Here is a 21,210-nt window from a genome sequence, read left to right as displayed (position 1 = left end):
GTGAACAGCACGGACAAGCCACAGTGTAACAAGTCTATTTTTATCCTTAATGGAAGTTACAAAAATACGAAAACAACAACACAATAGGTTTGCTGCAATGGACAGACAAATAACATGTTAAACCCTGAAAAAAGAAAGAGCGGAGTATTCGAATGTCGATAATGCCAGGTGTCTGTTCATCCAGTTTTCGGTTGCTTACGATGTGTGCACAATTCTGCTATCATGTGTGAAGTGTGTGATACACACCCCTCTTCTGGAAACAGAGACGAACAGTTATTAACACACATTTGTCTAAAACGTGACTGTAGCCTTCCAAGTCTATTCTAGAGGCAACTTCCTCTTTAGTCACCCATCCCAAAGAGGCAAGTTTATCTTTCCCCTGTGTGCTACGGCGACAACGTGATTTGGAGCGTAGCTAGTGGAATCGGGTCTCGATAAGATACACTGCCGTTTCTCGTCCGAAGGGGGAAAAAAAAAAAAAAACTAAACTCCTGCCGAACCGGCCATGAAAGCCCAAAGGTACCGACGGTCGCCGTGTCATTCTCAGCCCACAGGCGTCACTGGATGCGGATATGGAGGGGCATGTGGTCAGCACACCGCTCTTCCGGCCGTATGTCAGTTCCCGAGACCGGAGCCGTTACTTCTCCATCAACTAGCTCCACAGTTTGCCTCACAAGGGCTGAATGCACCCCGATTGCCAACAGCTCTCGGCAGACCGAATGGTCACCCATCCAAGTGCTAGCCCAGCCCGACAGCGCTTGACTTCGGTGATCTGACGGGAACCGGTGTTACCACTGTGGCAAGGCCTTTGGCCCGAAGGAAAAGCATGCGTTTAAAATTAGCACATGCAGGAAGGATATAGCTGGGAGGGGAGCATATGTCATCAAATATTAGATTATAATTGCCAGCTAAGAAACTTTTCTGTTATTAGCACTACTCGTTAGTATGGCGTGTTGGACTGGTTTTATGTTTTCATCGCAGTTCCTAGCAACATATACAGGGTGATTGTAATTAAAGTTAAACTTTCAAATCGCTGTAGAAATAACATCACTGATCAGAATGACGTCAAATTGCAACGGAATATTATCGGAGAAGGGGGAAAAAATATGACAGAAGAAAAATAAACAGTTACAAAATGTAGCAATTGATGGCGCTGTAAGCATCATAATTTAATAGTGGTCGACTACAAACGACAAATGAATCATACAACAATGCCTAAGGCGTACATTTGACGTTAAAACAATGTACTTCTCAGTGTGCATGGGTATACAGGTATGATACTGTTAGTTACGTAAGCCCATCCACCACGGCAAGGTCATATCACATCGGATGGAAAAAAACGGTTTTTAATTGTCCTGAGGCCAAAAACCGCATAAAAAGCAGTAAACACATCGGTTTTTAATTGTCATGAGGCCAAAAACCGCATAAAAAGCATCAATCAAAATCAAATCGTATTATTAATTTCCTTGTGATTGGCGCAAAACATGTTTAATATGCTGTCCACAGTTTTCTGCAACAAGTTGAAGTCGAGAAATAGCATGTTCCGCAAATGATCGAAATGTTACCGGGGTCCCGTTCAGAGTGTGTTGCGCAATGTGTGCCTTCAATGCAGCTAAGTTGGCAATCGGAACTCTGAACACATCTTTCAGATAGCCTCACAGCCAGAAGTCACACGGTTTATGATCAGGTGATCGGGACGGCCAGTCTGAAGGGAAATGGCGGCTGATAATTCTAGCATTTCCGAGATGGCGCTTCAGCAGCTGCTTAACTGGATCTGGAATGTGCGGAAGTGCGCCATCTTTCATAAAAATGATCCCATCCACGCTGTTGGAGAGCTGGAATGACGTGGTTGCGCAAAAGACGCTCTTAGCGCTTACCAGTGATGGTACGGATAACAGGACCAGAAGCATCTGTCTCTTCGAAAAAATATGGCCCTGTGATAAATGATACCGTAAACCTTTTCAGGATGAAGTGATAGTGATTGATTTGCATGTGGATTTTTCGTTGCCCATATTCGACAATTCTGTATATTGACATATCCTGTCAGATGGAAGTGGGCTTCATCTATCTACAAAATCTCCCACGGCCAATCATTGTCCACTTCCATGCGAGCAAGAAATTCTAAATCAAAGGTCTCTCTTGCTGGCTAATCAACAGGAAGGAATTCGTGCACATGAGTAATTTTGAATGGATAGCAAAGAAGGATGTTTGGTAAGATTATACGCACTGTGCTCACGGTTTTGTCCAATGTTCGGGCTATTCTCTGTGCACTATACGTTTGCACATCACCACTTGTCTCCTCTTGCATGGCTGTGGCCACTGCTTCCACTGACGCCGAATCAATTCATTTCCTCCCTCTACCACGTTGCACACCAAAAGAAACCGTTTTTTCGAATTTCCGAATCATTTTCTCAAGACCCACGGCAGTCATCGGACCAACCCTTTTTTCAAACCCTTCAGTGTCCGGAACTTCCGCAGAGCGACGTGTGCACAGTCACCATTCTTGTAATACAGCTTTACAAGCAGAGCGCGATCCTGCATTGAGACAGTCATGGCGAACGTCACAGACGCGAAAGTTGGAAAAAGCCGTGTACCCGGCATGTTTATACCAACTTCAATTGATCGTGCGCATGACAGGTGTTTTCATGTACGTTTTCTGACACATACAGCGCCATCTGTTGATCAATTTTCATACAATTTTTTTTCTTCTGCCATACGTTTTCCCCCTTCTCTGATAATATTCCGTTGCAATTTGACGTCATCCCGACCAGTGACGTTATTCCTATAGCGTTTTAAAAGTTTAATTATAACCACCCAGTATATAGTTGATACAATAGTCCTTTAAATATCAAATTACCGATACAAAATGCAAAAACTGTAAATAGAATTGGCCTCATGATTTTACTGTACTGTTTTTGTCTACTTTCTCTTCTATTCACACTAAGAATAAGACTTAACTGTTTTTGCTTGCAAACTCTTATAAGTGCATAATCATTTATTTATAGACCTTTAACTGTCACTTTCTTTCTTTAAGTCCATATTTTCACAATGAAAGTTATCTAGCAAAAGAGCCTCGCCATCTTCAATGCAAGAAGATTCAGCGAACGTAACTTTTGTTACAACAACGAATTTATGATTTTTTTCAGATTTTTGTCTGTAAACTATTTTTGAGTTTTCTGCCAGTCGTTGAAAGGTTTCCATTTCAGTTTAGGATTTTCGGTCTCATTTAATATTGATGATTTCCTCTTTTTCCCCAGATGTACGTTTTACCACTGCTTTTGAAAAAGGCCAGAGAGCTTCATCTTCAGGTGTCCTTCACTCCTGATTGCTTACAGTTAGCTATATATTCTTAGCTTGTGGTACGTTCAAGTTCATTTGTGCAGTACACTTCAGCGTACTAAGAAACAGATACAACTTGCAGATTGTGTATACGGTCTCCTGTGCAAGCACTTGAACAAATAGTTTATTCACAATAGTAAAAAATTTGTTGACAATTTTCCACAATGAAATTTTCACTCTGCAGCGCAGTGTGCACTGATATGAATCTTTCTGGCAGATTAAAACTGTGTGCCCGACCGAGACTCGAACTCGGGACCTTTGCCTTTCGCGGGCAAGTGCTCTACCATCTGAGCTACCGAAACACGACTCAGATCCGGTAGTCACAGCTTTACTTCTGCCAGTATCTCGTCTCCTACCTTCCAAACTTCACAGAAGCTCTCCTGCGAACCTTGCAGAACTGGCACTCCTGAAAGAAAGGATACTGCGGAGACATGGCTTAGCCACAGCCTGGGGGATGTTTCCAGAATGAGATTTTCACTCTGCAGCGGAGTGTGCGCTGATATGAAACTTCCTGGCAGGTTTAAACTGTGTGCCCGACCGAGACTCGAACTCGGGACCTTTGCCTTTCGCGGGCAAGTGCTCTACCATCTGAGCTCAGATGGTAGAGCACTTGCCCCCGCGAAAGGCAAAGGTCCCGAGTTCTAGTCTCGGTCGGGGCACACAGTTTTAATCTGCCAGGACGTTTGCTGACGATTTCTTTATTAACAGTTGTTTCTCCTGATAAACCGTTGTTTTCAGGTTTTCGTAAGGTGGGCTGTTGATATCAGGTGATGAAGCCCTTGACCCACTCAGTTACAGCTATTTCATTTACATCCTAACTAATTCGTGTGCTTGAACCTAGCCGTTTTGCATAATCGCATGAGACATGTATTTCTTTGTAAGGCAGTCAGTAGCGCATACTTGTATCACTCAGCTTAATATCAACTACATTACTGTACACTAATCTGTCAAATACGTACCATAGTACATACCATATAGGAGCTCTAAAATAACATGCCACGTTTTGCTGTTTTCGTTGCCTTTGCAGTTTTTTCGTCACTAGCTTCTAGTTTGCTAAGCTTTTTTTTGTAAGTTCGCACCATATTATCAAAGCCTAAAAAAAGAAAAAAATACTTTAGATCTCTTGTTCCACAAAGTAATATATTTTGCCGAAATAAATTATTTATATCGGCTGAGGAAAGATTTCAACACCGCTGAAATCTACCGCCAAATCTGCCCCTTCTCTAGTCATTTAAGTTAACGCATTGTTACTGCTTTTAGAAAAGCGTTGCAAGTGGTTCTTAGTGTTATCAGATGCAAAATTTTCTAATTAATTGGATGAATAGATTTCATATGCATTAATTAATATTAAGAAAATAGTGGTCTGTCGAAAACCGAACTGAACATTTACTTTGTGCACCACGAATCCGTATTTATTGCTTAGCGGTCCTGTAGCGGATAATAATGGTGAGAAATCAATTGTATGCCGTTGTCTTGTCGTGAATCTTAATTTTTTATTTACTGACGAGTTAAACAGAGGTTACAGTGCTGACAAGATTCAAACCGTTGAAATGTTGCCTGGCTGAAATCTCACTGTTCCCTCCCTCAGCAATGCTTCTGTAGATCCACATTTACATGATTACTCTGCAGTTCACAATTAAGTGCCTGGCAGAGGGTGCATAGAACCACCTTCAAGCTATTTCTCTAACGTCCCATTGTCTAACAGCGAGCGGGAAAAACGAGCAATCAGATCTTTTTGTGCGAGCTCAGATTTCTCATATTTTATTACGAATATCATTTCTCACTAGGTAGGTGGGCGCCAACAAAATATTTTCGCAATCGGAGGAGGAAGTTGGTGATTGAAGATCTAGCCACAACGAAAAATGCCTTTGTTTCAATGTCAGCCACCCCAATTCACGTATCGTGTGCATGGCACTCTCCTATTTCATGATGACACGAAATAAGCTGCCCTTCTTTGAACTTTTTCGATGTCCTCCGTCATCCCATCTGATGCGGATTCCTGGTCGCACAGCAATACTCAAGAAGAGGGCGGAAAAGCGCGGTTAGGCCTGTTGCACTTTCTCAGCGTTCTGCCAATAAATTATAGTCTTTGGTTTGCTTTCCTCACGGCATTATCTACGTGATTATTCCAATTTAAATTATTCGCGATTGTAATCCCTAAATATATATTTTTTTAATTTATAGCCTTTAGATTTATAATACACTCCTGGAAATTGAAATAAGAACACCGTGAATTCATTGTCCCAGGAAGGGGAAACTTTATTGACACATTCCTGGGGTCAGATACATCACATGATCACACTGACAGAACCACAGGCACATAGACACAGGCAACAGAGCATGCACAATGTCGGCACTAGTACAGTGTATATCCACCTTTCGCAGCAATGCAGGCTGCTATTCTCCCATGGAGACGATCGTAGAGATGCTGGATGTAGTCCTGTGGAACGGCTTGCCATGCCATTTCCACCTGGCGCCTCAGTTGGACCAGCGTTCGTGCTGGACGTGCAGACCGCGTGAGACGACGCTTCATCCAGTCCCAAACATGCTCAATGGGGGACAGATCCGGAGATCTTGCTGGCCAGGGTAGTTGACTTACACCTTCGAGAGCACGTTGGGTGGCACGGGATACATGCGGACGTGCATTGTCCTGTTGGAACAGCAAGTTCAAAAAAATGGTTCAAATGGCTCTGAGTACTATGGGACTTAACATCTGTGGTCATCAGTCCCCTAGAACTTAGAACTACTTAAACCTAACTAACCTAAGGACAGCACACACATCCATGCCCGAGGCAGGATTCGAACCTGCGACCGTAGCAGTCGCGCGGAACAGCAAGTTCCCTTGCCGGTCTAGGAATGGTAGAACGATGGGTTCGATGACCTCACGCCCCACGTGTTGAGCAATTCGGCGGTACGTCCACCCGGCCTCCCGCATGCCCACTATACGCCCTCGCTCAAAGTCCGTCAACTGCACATACGGTTCACGTCCACGCTGTCGCGGCATGCTACCAGTGTTAAAGACTGCGATGGAGCTCCGTATCCCACGGCAAACTGGCTGACACTGACGGCGGCGGTGCACAAATGCTGTGCAGCTAGCGCCATTCGACGGCCAACACCGCGGTTCCTGGTGTGTCCGCTGTGCCGTGCGTGTGATCATTGCTTGTACAGCCCTCTCGCAGTGTCCGGAGCAAGTATGGTGGGTCTGACACACCGGTGTCAATGTGTTCTTTTTTCCATTTCCAGGAGTGTAATTCCAATCCCAAAGAAAGCAGGTGTTGACAGATGTGAAAATTACCGAACTATCAGTTTAATAAGTCACAGCTGCAAAATACTAACGCGAATTTTTTACAGACGAATGGAAAAACTGGTAGAAGCCGACCTGAGGCAATACTGACCCTACGACTTATCTTAGAAAATAGATTAAGGAAAGGCAAACCTACATTTCTAGCATTTGTAGACATAGAGAAAGCTTTTGACAATGTTGACTGGAATACTCTCTTTCAAATTCTAAAGGTGGCAGGGGTAAAATACAGAGAGCGAAAGGCTATTTACAATTTGTACAGAAACCAGATGGCAGAGAGTCGAGGGGCATGAAAGGGAAGCAGCGGTTGGGAAGGGAGTGAGACAGGGTTTAAGCTCTCCCCGATGCTATTCAATCTGTATATTGAGCAAGCAGTAAAGGAAACAAAAGAAAAATTCGGAGTAGGCGTTAAAGTCCATGGAGAAGAAATAAAAACGTTGAGGTTCGCCGATGACGTTGTAATTCTGTCAGAGACGGCAAAGGACTTGGCAGAGCAGTTGAACGGAATGGACAGTGTCTTGAAAGGAGGGTATAAGATGAACATCAACAAAAGCAAAACGAGGATAATGGAATGTAGTCGAATTAAGTCGGGTGATGCTGAGGGAATTAGATTAGGAAATGAGACACTTAAAGTAGTAAAGGAGTTTTGCTATTTGGGGAGCAAAATAACTAATGATGGTCGAAGTGGAGAGGATATAAAATGTAGACTGGCAATGGCAAGGAAAGCGTTTCTGAAGAAGAGAAATTTGTTAACATCGAGTATAGATTTAAATGTGAGGAAGTCGTTTCTGAAAGTATTTGTATGGAGTGTAGCCATATATGGAAGTGAAACGTGGACGATGAATAGTTTGGACAAGAAGAGAACAGAAGCTTTTGAAATGTGGTGCTACAGAAGAATGCTGAAGATTAGATGGGTAGATCACATAACTAATGAGGAGGTAGTGAATAGAATTGGGGAGAAGAGTAGTTTGTGGCACAACTTGACAAGAAGAAGGGACCGGTTGGTAGGACATGTCTGAGGCATCAAGGGATCACAAATTTAGCATTGGAGGACAGCGTGGATGATAAAACTCGTAGAGGCAGACCAAGAGATGAATACACTAAGCAGATTCAGAAGGATGTAGGTTACAGTAAGTACTGGGAGATGAAGAAGCTTGCACAGGGTAGAGTAGCATGGAGAGCTGCATCAAACCAGTCTCAGGACTGAAGACAACAACAACAACACAGATTTATGTGGTTTATTGTCTAAGCGAAATTTAGCGAATTTCTTTTAGTGCTCATGTGGATTGACTTCACACTTCTCATTATTTAGAGTCAGTTGGTACTTTTCACATATCTAAATCATTTTGCGATTGATTGTATCATCCGATGACTTTAGAAGACGGTAAACGACGATACCATCTGCAAAGTAGAGGGCTGCTCAGATTGTCACCTAAATCGTTTATGTAGAACAGGAACAGCAAAGGATCTACGAGGATTGGAACTTTAATAGTGGCAACTATTTATCACTTCTGTCTCTAATCTGGTTGTAGGTTGTGTTCCAAAAATGAACAGCATAGAGACAGGAGTGATGACACTTTCTGCAGGACCTGGCCACTGTTTTGCAGGACAATGCTCAAGCACGTGCAATGCAAGCTGTTACTGATTTGTTTCACTGGTGGGGCTGCTAAGTGCTATACCACCTGTTGCACTCCGATGACTTAAGCCCTCGTAGGTTCAACTCGATTTCTAAACTAAAGGAAACACTTCACGGCATTCGCTTCAGAACTGCTACAAATTCGTCGGGCAATAGACCGCGCCGCTCGAACTGTCAACACAACTGGCACTGCTAAGAGTATCCTACGGCTTCCACATCGCTGGCAACGGATTATACACAATGCTGGTGACTACTTTGAAGGTCAGTAAAACTTTGAAACACGTATCCATTTTGTACAAGATGTAAATAAATAGTTGCCACTATTAAAGTTCCAACCCTCGAAAGACACTTCCTTGGGGAACGCCAGATATTACTTCTGTTTTACTTGAAGATTTTCCGTCAGTGATGATGAACTGTGACCTTTCTGACTATAAACCAAGAATCCAGTCGCACAACTGAGACGATTCTCCATAGGCACGCAATCTGATTACAAGTCGCATGTGAGGAACGATGCAAAAAGCCTTTTGGAAATCTAAAAATATGGAATCAATTTGACATCCCTTGTCTATAGCACTCATTCCTTCGCGAGAATAAATTGTGTTACATAAGAACAATATTTTCTGAATCTGTGCTATTTGTCAATAAAACGTTTTTTTGCGGTAATTCATACTGTTCGAACACAGTATATGTTCCAAAATCCTACTGCAAATCGACGTTAGTGATTTGGGTCTGTAATTCAGCGGGATTACTCCTGCTTCCTTTCTTGGGTACTGCTATGACTTGTGCAACAGATCTCTTGACGAGCGAGCGGTTGTATATGATTGCTAAGTACGCAACTATTGCGTCATCATACTCTGAAAGGAACCTGACTAGTGTGTAATCTGAACCGGAGGCGTTGCATTTTTTAATTGATTTTAGCTGCCTCGCGACACTAAGGGTATCTACTTCTTAACTACTCATGCTGGCAGTTGTTCTAAAGTTCGCATTCTGAAATATTAACTTCGTCTTCTTTAGGGAAGAAGTTTCGGAAAACAATGTTTAGTAATTCTGCTTTAGTGGCATTGTCATCAGCGACGTCAACATTGTTATCGCGCAATGAAGATACTGATTACGTCTTGCCGTCAGTGTACTTTACAGATGACCAGATCTCTTTAGCATTTCCTGCCAGATATCGAGACAGAGCTTCGCTGCGGAAACTATTAACCCTTTCACTGCGCATTTACTCTCAGCGGCCCCAGCCCTGTGCGCGTTATTTTCACCGGTGCGTATATATACGACTGTAGCAGTCTACAGTTATTATTGAGATAAAAATGAGACGCAAAATCCAGTATTGTCGGTGTAAATCGTTTCCTTTTTTAAATCTTTGTTCAGAAAGTCTTATTTTGTTCAAAAAAGGTTCTTTATTAGGAGAAAAATATACAAATCATATTACATTAGTAGTACTTCAAAGTGTGATATCTCTCGAAACAAAAATTCAAACATAAAGGCACATTACATTTTACACAAATGTATCTTGTGTCACTTCGTTTATCATGTTTTGCACATACAATACACCTTCTCTGGGCGGCCTTCTTCTTTGAAGCTCCTGGGATTAGCGAGATAAAGTGGCGCTCGGTTAGGCGTAAGGAATTGTCACCATCAGCCGATCTCCTTCCACGACGTCCCTCTGTTTGCGGTTGATGGTGAATCTCTAGGATCTCCTTGATAAATTTCTGTTGAAAATAAGATACTGAAATATTTCGTCCCGTTTGAGTTTTGACTAATGCATGCGCACTGAGCAGACACAGATCCACCAAATGAAAAAACCCTTTTTTTTATCATTTCACAGTTTTTCGTACACATTCTACTGAACTTAGCATCATGTCGCTCCTGTCGACGGCCCCCATATTTTCAGTGTAGCTTACGATGCAAGCTGGTTTTGTTTTTTATTCATTCGTGGTTCTGTCAATTTGTCAGTCGCTGTAATTTCGCTTGTATGAAGAGTTGAAAGCATCCTCACTTCCCGTTTGTCCTGCCACTTCAGAGCAAGAAGTTTATGTTTTTTTGATAAGGCAGGCATACATTTGCGGTTTGTTCTCACAGTTCCACAGACATTAGTCACTCTGTCATGCAAATAAGAAAATAACGTTGTTCTACTGTACCAATTGTCAACATATAATGTGTGACCTTTACCAAGGTAACGTTCAAGTAAATTGAGAACAATGCATTCCAACATTTACACCAAAGTCAGTTTCTTTTTTTACGTCTGTTGCTGCACCCACATAAATAATAAATTCAAGAATATAACCAGTTTCACAATCACATAACACAAAAAAATTTACACCAACTCTGTGGCGTTTGGAATGAATGTACTGCTTGAAGAAGACACGACCTTTTAAGAGAACTAAACTTTCGTCAATGCACAAATTTTTAAAAGGATAGGAAGCACTTGGAAATCCTTTTCTTAAGTGATCCACAATTCGACGTAATTTCCAGATTTTGTCATCTCCAGGGTCCTTACTGTTATCAGCAAAATGTAACATTCTAAGTAACAGAAGATATCTATATCTCGGCATGATTTGCGCAAATATTGGAGTAGCCAGTATCTGCTTATTGCTTAAATAACTGTTTATTTCATTTTTTCTCACTTGAGCCATCAGAAAATTTTCAGCAAGGAAACAGTAAGCCGACCGGAGTGACCGAGCGGTTCTAGGCGCTACAGTTTGGAACTGCGCGACCGCTACGGTTGCAGGTTCGAATCCTGTCTCGGGCATGGATGTGTGTGATGTCCTTAGGTTAGTTAGGTTTAAGTAGTTCTAAGTTCTAGGGGACTGATGACTTCAAAAGTTAAGTCCCATAGTGCTCAGAGCCATTTGAACCAGCCATTTGAAACAGTAAACTTCGTCACTGTTTGTGTTTTTCCAACGTCGCAGTCTTGAATTTTCACTGGCATCATTGCAAAGGTGTTCATAATATAAATTACATTGCTCAGCTATGTAGCTCACAATCTCTTGGCTAAAAAAACTTGGAAGCAGTCGTATACAGTACATAAATCATCTAAATTGACAATTTTGCAACCGGAACCACTGTTATCGAAATTATACACTTTAGGGTCCAAATCAGAGTCTTTCCATCTAAAATCAGCTGTTTTGTGTCTCTTAGGAGATTTTTCAGGCTTACGCTCAGGTTCTTCTTCGGAATCGTAGAAAGAATCGACGATAGCATCAAGATCTGGATCTGCATTTACTTGTTCAACGTTTGTTGGTTCACAAATATTTTTTGTATTTGTGGTGACAGATTTCTCTGCCAGCTCGTCGTCGTCATTCTCTGTCCACCCATAATCAACTGGATTGGGCATGATTATGTCCTCGTCGTCACTTTGGTTTAGAATACTCAGCAGCTCACCGTCTGTAAACGAACGGTAACGTCGCGTCATTTTATTCGGTAACGCGGAAACGACCGCACACAAACTAGGTAATATAGCGATACGAATGAACTCACCAGAAAGAGAATTCAGCATTCAATAGTCGTTCAGGTATTTCCTAGTATTCCAACAATTAAACTGCATACTTGCGCAACAATTACTTCCGACTCGCTGGCTCGATTGTCGGCGTTATACGTAACTGTACGACTGTAGCAGGGAACCGCTGAAGTATTTTTTATAGCAAATAGTATATATACGTCTAGAGCACAGAAACGATTAGCGTATATTTGCGTCTGGAACAGCGAAAGGGTTAAAAGCATCTCGCATTGAAGATTGTGCTGAATTTCGAACTTCACTAAAACTTCCGGAATCTTGGGTATTTTCCGTTTTTTTATTTATTTTTTTTTATTTTTAAATTTAGCATTCTTTTCCGTTGCTTCTGCAACAGTGTTCTTTGCCGTTTTGTGTACCATGGGAGATCAGTACCATCTCCTATTAACTCATTTGGTATATATCTCTCAATTGCCGTCGATAGTATTTCTTTGAATTTAACCCGTAACTGGTACACCTATAAATTGTAACACATAAGGTACATCTGGGTCCTCGGGACCCACCCAAGTTTTGAGTATATTTTGGTAAAAAAAACACATTTAAATGAAATTTAAATATGAAACTTTTATTAATGTTTTGTTACTAATGTTTTAAAACCACATTCCTCATTTATGGTCATACCTTAAAGATGTTACAAAAAAGGACAATAAACTGCATAAAATACGAAATGTGAAAAATATACTTTTGGAAAGTCCTGCACATCAGTTACAAATAGTAAGATAGACAACTGAAACTTCACGTTTAAACACAAAATGTACTATGCTTCACAACAGTAAGCCAGAAGAAAAGTTCAAAATCAATATAAAAATTTCTGCAGGCACAACTTTTGGATAAATTTTAGTACATTTCTCAGCTAAATGACTATGTGATCTTTGAAAATAGCAGAAATTATGACAAAATATTAGGTTTCAATTATACAGCATCTTCACCAGTCCATTTCAGTTATTTCATTCATCCAGACTACCGAAACAGTTTGGACATAAAGCAGTGGAACATTCCAAACATAATGGTGTTCGACATCTGGCACACGCCCGGGATGCTTTCCTGTCTTTTTTAGATGGGCACACTGAGCATCTTTTCCTCTTCGATTTAGTAGCACCAGCTTCACTGTGAACCTGGGATGTTCCTGATGCCTTGGAGGGGGTCATGCCTAGAATATCACAAATGGAATTTCGGATATCTTTTCTCAAAAATGGAGAATCCAATCTTCTTTTCATACAATCACTTATGAGTTGTGTACCTAGTTCAATGAGGAATTCTCTGCGTGTCACATCATCAGTATCTTCTTTCCCATGGTACAAAACAAAAGCATTTACACCTGCTATATCTAGCATAGTGTAGAAGACTGCCATAGGCCACCGCCTTGTTCTTCTAGAAGTCGTGTAATTATGCGTCTTTTCGTCAAGTGCGTCAACTCCACCTTTTGTTTTATTGTAGTCATGGATTATTTCAGGCTTATTTTCCACCATACATTCTCCATGGTGCATTGTCGATATCAGGTTGACAACCTTGTTCTTTTTGGGGACGTGTGAAAGTATTGTTACAGAACCAGAGTATCCGTAGATTGAAGAAGACACATTTCTGCCCTTTGCTGTTGAAAAGCTTGGTGGTAGCTCAGCCTTGTTCTTTCTCATGGTGCCAATATAAGTCAAATTACAGTTCGACAACTCATTGACCAACTCCACACTTGAGAACCAGTTGTCCCCTGTCACATTTCTGTTACTTCCCTTGATTGGTTCAACCAACCGCATGACAACAGCTGTTGGTAAGAGGACACGGCGCGGGATGGCTACAGCTGATTTTCCCGAATATATCTCTGCATTCAAACAGTAGTGCATTTTGGCATCAGCTAGAATAAATATTTTTATACCGTATTTCCGTGGCTTGGATGGAATGTACATCCTAAATGGACATCTACCACGGAATCCTACAAGCATTTCGTCAACAGTGACGTACTCTCCGACTGAATAGTTTTCTTGACAAGCTTCTATCAATGAATTGAAGAGCCAAGAGATGTGGTACAGTTTATCTGTGAGTTTCCTTGCGTCACGGGTTGCTGCATCATCAAAACGAAGGCAACGTAATAAAAACAGCAAACGTTTCAAGGGCATAGTTGCCCTAAAAATTGGTCTACCAGTGCCGTTTGTAGCATATAAACCATTCAGATCTTCGTTGTTTGACTTGAAGGCTCCCCACAAATAACAAAGACCTATGACAGCTTTTATTTCAGTACTGTCTGTTAGATTTGAAAAAGAATTCTTTTTTGACTCAGGTGGCAATGACATAATCTTTTCATTGGTTCTGAGTACTACCTCTGCAATCATTTCTTTGCTGAAAAGTAGTTCCCAAAATGCTAGAGGGGTCTTTTCTGTTACCTGTCTAGCTGCATTACGTATGCCAGGAAAGTGAATTGGAGCAATGATGTTGGTTTGAGAGGTTCTTCCACGTATGCTGGGTGTTGTTGACCACTTGAATCTGTTTCTTCCATAGATATAATTAGTTCCAGATTGTTCGTTGTTACTGTCTCCATCATCACTTTCATCACTTCCAGTTTCATGTTCACTAATTTCATAGTCACTGTCGCTTCCACTTATGTCTTCAATATCACTGTCCAATGGTTCGTTCAGATTATCTGTAGTATCTTCCTCGCTCATTTTTCTGAAGCACTACACCGTAAATCCAAGATACCGGAAATAATGCCACGAAAAGAAAACTTTCACTAACGGTACACCTGGGTCCACGGGACCCGATCACCTTTATAGAAACAAAACTAACAAAGAAACGCCTGCAACAATGTTGTGGGCTGGTAGCCAGTTGATTGTTAGGAGAGTACAGGGAGAGGGAAGTCAGTGCTACCACACACATCACGGAGCTGGAAAAAAGAAATTTCGCTCGGGTCCCTGGGACCCAGGTGTACCAGTTACGGGTTAAACAACATCTGGTTTACGCTTACATAGCCAGATCGGAAGGAGTGGAGACTCTCTTAGAAAGGCGTAAAGCGAAATTTTATCTGCTTATTTAAACAGATGTTCTTTGCGTTTACTTTTGGTGGTTTTGAATGTTACAGTAATCAGTCTCACTACAACAACCTTGCGATCGCTAATCCGTGTATCTGCCATGATGCGCCCTATTTGCTCAGAATTATTTTTTGCTAAAGGGTCAAGTACGTTTTCGCAGACATCGCTCTTCAAGTGGGCTCCTGAACTAATTGTTCAAAATAATTTTCTGAGAAAGCATCCAGAACAATTTCAGACGACGTTTTATGCCTACCGCCGGCTTTAAATATGTATCTTTGCCAACATATCGACAGTAGATTGAAGCCACCACTATCTATCATTGTATGAATGAGGTACCTGTTAGAAATGAGACTCAAGTTTTCATTGAATTGTTCAGCAACTGTATCATCTGAGCCAGGCAGCCATAAAAGGAACCATTTATTAATTATTCCAGTTGTCAAGTATAACATCTACCCATACTAACTCACAGGAACTATCTGCGTCAGTTTCCCTACAAGATAAACTACTTCTCACAGCAATAATCACTGCAATTGTATTTAATCTATCCTTTCTGAACACAGTTAGGTCATTTGTAAAAGTTTCTGCTGAACTTATCACCGGCTTTAGGCGGCTTCCCGTACCAATAAAGATCGGAACTCCTATAATTTCCCAGGACCCTCTAACCTAACCGAGTCCCCGCCACACAGCCCACTGCTACCCGTGTGTAGTGGATCCGTGATCTAGTAAGCGGGCCGCGCGGAGTCGCCGCTTGGTTAGAAGCGCCATGTCACGGATTGCGCGGCCCCTCCCGCTGGAGGTTCGAGTCCTTCCTCGGACATGAATGTGTGTGTTGTTCTTAGCACAAGTTCGATTAAGTTAGTTGAGGTAGTGTGTAAGTCTAGGGACCGATGACATCAGCAGTTTGGTCCCTTCGGAATTCTCACACATTTGAACCTATTCAGCGGAGCCCGGGATCCCACCACCCTATGGCCCATGTCGAAAAATCCGCAGCTTTCACGGTCGCAGAACCGTCCGAGACTCTGATTCAGACTCGCCACTCGGCTCTATACCTAAACGCGACAGTGGCTTCCGTTGACGATACTACAGATGGTGAGCTCCGCCTTCATATGCAGACCTGCAAACAATAAACTAGCATGGAAGGCTGCATTAAACCAGTCGTCGTACTGAAAATCGCAACAATAATAAGTGTAGCTCTTTCTTGCTAACGCGGCGATACAAGAAAGAGCTGGTGGAAGCCTTAAAATAAGTGGTACACCGTTAGTGCTGTTATCATTATCTTAAGCAACAGAGCGAAATATGCTTTTTGTGCTTAACCGGGAAGCTTAGAGAGTAATTTCTCAACTCAGGATCAACGACATCTGACACAATAACTAGATCCTCTCGTAGTATATGTTATTCCTCACTATGCAGTTGTCAGTTTAGTCACACACTCCACTTGGTCGGGCTGTATCAGGGACCTGTATTCGACCTTCCTAGGCTCCAGAAAAACTTATGCCTCAGTATCAGTAATGTGCCTATTAGAAAAATAGTGCGTGCATGGAAAAATCTAACCAGGCTTGCGGGCGGATGGAAATTAACAGACTGAACGCAGCACATTGTACTGGTTGGAGGGCATCTACAAAAAAATGGCTCTGAGCGCTATGCGACTTATTTCTGAGGTCATCAGTCGCCTAAGACTTAGAACTAATTAAACCTAACTAACCTAAGGACATCACACAGATCCATGCCCGAGGTAGGATTCGAACCCGCGACCGTAGCGGTCGCTCGGGTTTAGACTGTAGCTCCTAGAACCGCACGGCCACTCCGGCCGGCAGGGCATCTACAGAGTAGCTAAAATTATATCTGGCTTGCACCAGAGACATGTATTCGGCGTATTACCGTTGAAATTATACATCAACCACTTAGCTGATATTTTATGATCTTCACCATTATTACAGAAGGATCATTTTATGTACGGGCCCGTAGCTGATAATGTAGTTTCTGGAAACAGAAATTCCTCAACTAAACTTTTTTATTTTAATTTTTGGATGTGAGGTCCGCTAGTTATGCAAAACACCGTTTTTTTCAGTACCCAAACATGTTGTGGCACCACTGTGCCATCATCAGTGGGTTTTCGTTTTTTATTTATTCTGCAATGTGAACATTTTTTTAAGTGGTTATAAAATTATGTGCATTTTTACTTCAAACAACAGATCATTTCTTTTCGTAAATTGATATTTTGTTTGAAGTAAAAATGCACATGATTTTAAAATCATTTAACAAAATGTTCACATTGCAAAATAAATAAAAAAACGAAAACCCACTGATGATGGCACAGTGGTGCCGAAACATGTTTGGGTACTGAGAAAAACGGTGTTTTGCATAACTGGCGGACCTCACATCCAAAAATTTCTAACTGCAAACACGGCCAATGCAAGGAGCTGCGTATCAAAAGATGGATATTTTTTATTTTAATTCATTTGTATGAGCACGGGTCTGCGAGTCCGAAACTAGTCGCTAAGAATAAGACATAAATAAAAACAGTGCAGTCTAACTGTGGAATTGCTACTTGCAGAAAATAATACTTAGCGGATAGTGTTCACTTGCAGTATTCGATTTTTCAGCCGGCCTATGTGGCCGAGTGGTTCTAGGCGTTTCAGTCTGGAACAGCGCGACCGTTACAGTCGCAGGTACGAATCCTGCCTCGGGCATGGATGTGCGTGATGCCCTTAGGTTAGTTGGGTTTATGTAGTTCTAAGTTCTAGGGGACTGATGACCTCAGCAGTTAAGTCCCATAGTGCTCAGAGCCATTTGAACCGATTTTTCAGAATTGCGGTTATTTATCAGCAAGTTTTATCCACTGAGATTGTAGTGATACCCAGAAGTATCTTAAGTCTGATGCAAACGATGGCAACGAACTCGTAATGCAGAGACATGTAATGTACGCTTCACGAGATGTAGAAATGTACTGGATTTTAATTACACGATTTAGAAGACACAACTGAGTCATATCACACAAATACCTGGGAGCAAAAATGGGTTAATATAGTGTATGCTCAAAACTATCAGAACACCCCTACGTAATGTGGACGCGGCCACCTTGAAGTCACGAGAGGCGGACCCGCCAGTATATATACAAGAGAGAGGCGGGGAATATTGTGTTAGCAGTAGCGAAGCAATAACAACAGAATGGAACGGTTAGGAGAGAGTGATGATTTCGAACGTGGACTAATCCTTGGATGCCACCTGAGTAATAAATCGATCAGAGATATTACAACCCCTCTAAAGCTGTAGAAGTCGACTGTTCGCGATGTCATTGTAAAGTGGAGCGCGAAGGAACAATGACAGTCAAACCAATAGGTAGATTTCTTGTACTGATAGGACCGTCGAGCGTAGCGTAGGGTGGTTGTAAAAAAATCGCATGAAGTCACCGCAAGGAATCACTCGTGAGCTCAAAATATGCACCAGCAATGCCGCTAGTACAATGACGGTGCGTAGGGAGTTAAACAGAATGCGGTACAATGGTCGGGCAGCTGCTCATATGCCACACATATCTACAGGGTGGTCCATTGATCGTGACTGGGCCAAGTATCTCACGAAATAAGCGTCAAACGAAAAAACTACAAAGAAAGAAACTTGCTAGCTTGAAGGGGGAAACCAGACGGCGCTATGGTTGGCTCGCTAGATGGCGCTGCCGTACGTCAAACGGATATCAACTGCGTTTTTTTTATGTAGGAACCCCCATTTTTTATTTCATACTCGTGTAGTACGTAGAGAAATATGAATGTTTTAGTTGGACCACTTTTTTCGCTTTGTGATAGATGGCGCTGTAATAGTTACAGACATATGGCTCACAATTTTAGACGAACATCTGGTAACACGTACGTTTTGTAAATTACAGTACACAACGTAGGTACGTTTGAACATTTTATTTCGGTTGTTCCAATGTGATACATATACCTTTGTGAACTTATCATTTCTGAGAACGCATGCTGTTACAGCGTGATTACCTGTAAGTACCACATTAATGCAATAAATGCTCAAAATGTGATGTCCGTCAACCTCAATGCATTTGGCAATACGTGTAACGACATTCCTCTCAACAGCGAGTAGTTCGCCTTCGATAATGTTTGCACATGCATTGACAATGCGCTGACGCATGTTGTGAGGCGTTGTCGGTCGATCACGATGGCAAATATCCTGCAACTTTCCCCACAGAAAGAAATCCGAGGACGTCAGATCCGGTGAACGACCAATCCACCTGTCATGAAATATGCTATTCAGTACCGCTTCAACAGCACGCGAGCTATGTGCCGGACATCCATCATGTTGGAATTATATCGCCATTCTGTCACGCAATGAAACATCTTGTAGTAACATCGGTACAACATTACGTAGGAAATCAGCATACATTGCACCATTTAGATTGCCATCGATAAAATTGGGGACAATTATCCTTCCTCCCATAATGCCGCACCATACATTAACCCGCCAAGGTTGCTGATGTTCCACTTGTCGCAGCCATCGTGGATTTTCCGTTGCCCAATAGTGCATATTATGTCGGTTTACGTTACCGCTGTTGGTGAATGACGCTTCGTCGCTAAATAGAACGCGTGCAAAAAATCTGTCATCGTCCCGTAATTTCTCTTGTGTCCAGTGGCAGAACTGTACACGACGTTCAAAGTCGTCGCTATGCAATTCCTGGTGCACAGAAATATGTTACGGGTGCAATCGATGTTGATGTAGCATTCTTAACACCGACGTTTTTTAGATTCCCGATTCTCGCGCAATTTGTCTGCTAGGCCTACTGATGCGCGGTTTAGCCGCGACAGCAGTTAAAACACCTACTTGGGCATCATCATTTGTTGCAGGTCGTGGTTGACGTTTCACACGTGGCTGAACACTTCCTGTTTCCTTAAATAACGTAACTATCCGGCGAGCGGTCCGGACACTTGGATGATGTCGTCCAGGATACCGAGCAGCATACATAGCACACGCCCGTTGGGCATTTTGATCACAATAGCCATACATCAACACTATATCGACCTTTTCCGCAATTGGTAAACGGTCCATTTTAACACGGATAATGTATCACGAAGCAAATAGCGTCCGCACTGGCGGAATGTTGCGTGCTACCACGTACTTACACGATTGTGACTATTACAGCGCCATCTATCAGAAAGCAAAAAAAGTGGTCCAACTAAAACATTCATATTTCTTTACGTACTACATGAATATATAATAAAAATGGGGGTTCCTATTTAAAAAACGCAGTTGATATCCGTTTGACCTATGGCAGCGCCATCTAGCGGGCCAACCATAGTGCCATCTGGTTTCCCCCATCAAGCTAGACGAGTTTCGTTCTTTGTAGTTTTTTCGTTTGACGCTTATTTCGTGAGATATTTGGCCCGGTCACTATCAATTGACCACCCTGTATAGTCGGTTCTAATCGACCCTTGAGGTGGCGTCAAGAGTGAGGCTATTGGTCAATGGATGACTGGAACCGTGTGATATGGAGCGATGAATCACGCTAAATCCTATACATGGATGGGTTTGGGTGTAGTGAACGTCTGGAGAATTTACGTGTAGAGCCAATAACGAAATACGGAGATGGTGATGTTACAGTATGAGGGTGTTTTTCGCGGTTAGGGTGTAGTAACCTTATTCGGCTTCGAAAAAAACGATAAATGCAGAAGGACGTGAACACATTTTACGGCATCATTTCGGAGACGATGGTTGTTTTTACAAGCATGGCAATGTACCTTGACATAAAACAGCATGTGTGAGGCTATGGTTTGTGGACTGGATCGTTCTTGAAATGGACTGACGTGCTCAAAGACCCTACATGAACCCAATGGAACACCTTTGGGTGAGTTAGAACGTCGACATCGCTCCAGACCCTAGCGGCCAGCATCAGTATATTCTCTGGTTTCGGCTCCGGGGTAAGAATGGGCTGCCATTCTTCCATAGACATTCAAACGCTTCATTAAAAGTACACCCAATAGAGTTCAAGCTGTCAGAAAGCAAAAAATGGTAACAGCCAATATTAATGTCCGCTAATGGGACTAGTGTCATGATACTTTTGGTAAGATAGTGCATGTGAACTGGGATGGCGAAGAGAGCTCAGTTTCAGCTACAGAAAATAACAGGATTCGAGTCATTGATTAGAAACAGGAAAACTACATTTTATCTTAAAAAGAGAGCGCTTAAAAATACACTTTTACTGTCCGTAAAAGAATACAGTTATAGTTCATGGCATTTGTCTCAGGGTGCATTAGCAATGCATACTGAGCGTTGCCTCTGGAAAACCACTACGCAGTCTAAGTACACAGTAAAACGTCACAATAACGTCGATAGCTAGAAATAGAAAGCGTCCTAGAGTCTCTGAAAGTAACTCAACGGTATTATTTGCACATGTCAGCCG

General features: G+C 42.1%; 1 pseudogene; it reads right to left on the bottom strand.

Moving 5' to 3' along the window:
- Window positions 1-695: 695 nt before the first annotated feature.
- LOC126458759 (5S ribosomal RNA) lies at window positions 696-813 on the bottom strand (annotated as a pseudogene).
- Between the last annotated feature and the right edge of the window lie 20,397 nt (window positions 814-21,210).

Source organism: Schistocerca serialis, chromosome 2 (assembly GCF_023864345.2).
Source record: "Schistocerca serialis cubense isolate TAMUIC-IGC-003099 chromosome 2, iqSchSeri2.2, whole genome shotgun sequence".
NCBI lineage: Eukaryota > Metazoa > Arthropoda > Insecta > Orthoptera > Acrididae > Schistocerca > Schistocerca serialis.
Note: the sequence above shows the minus strand (reverse complement) of the source record. Positions and strands in the feature narration are given on the sequence as shown.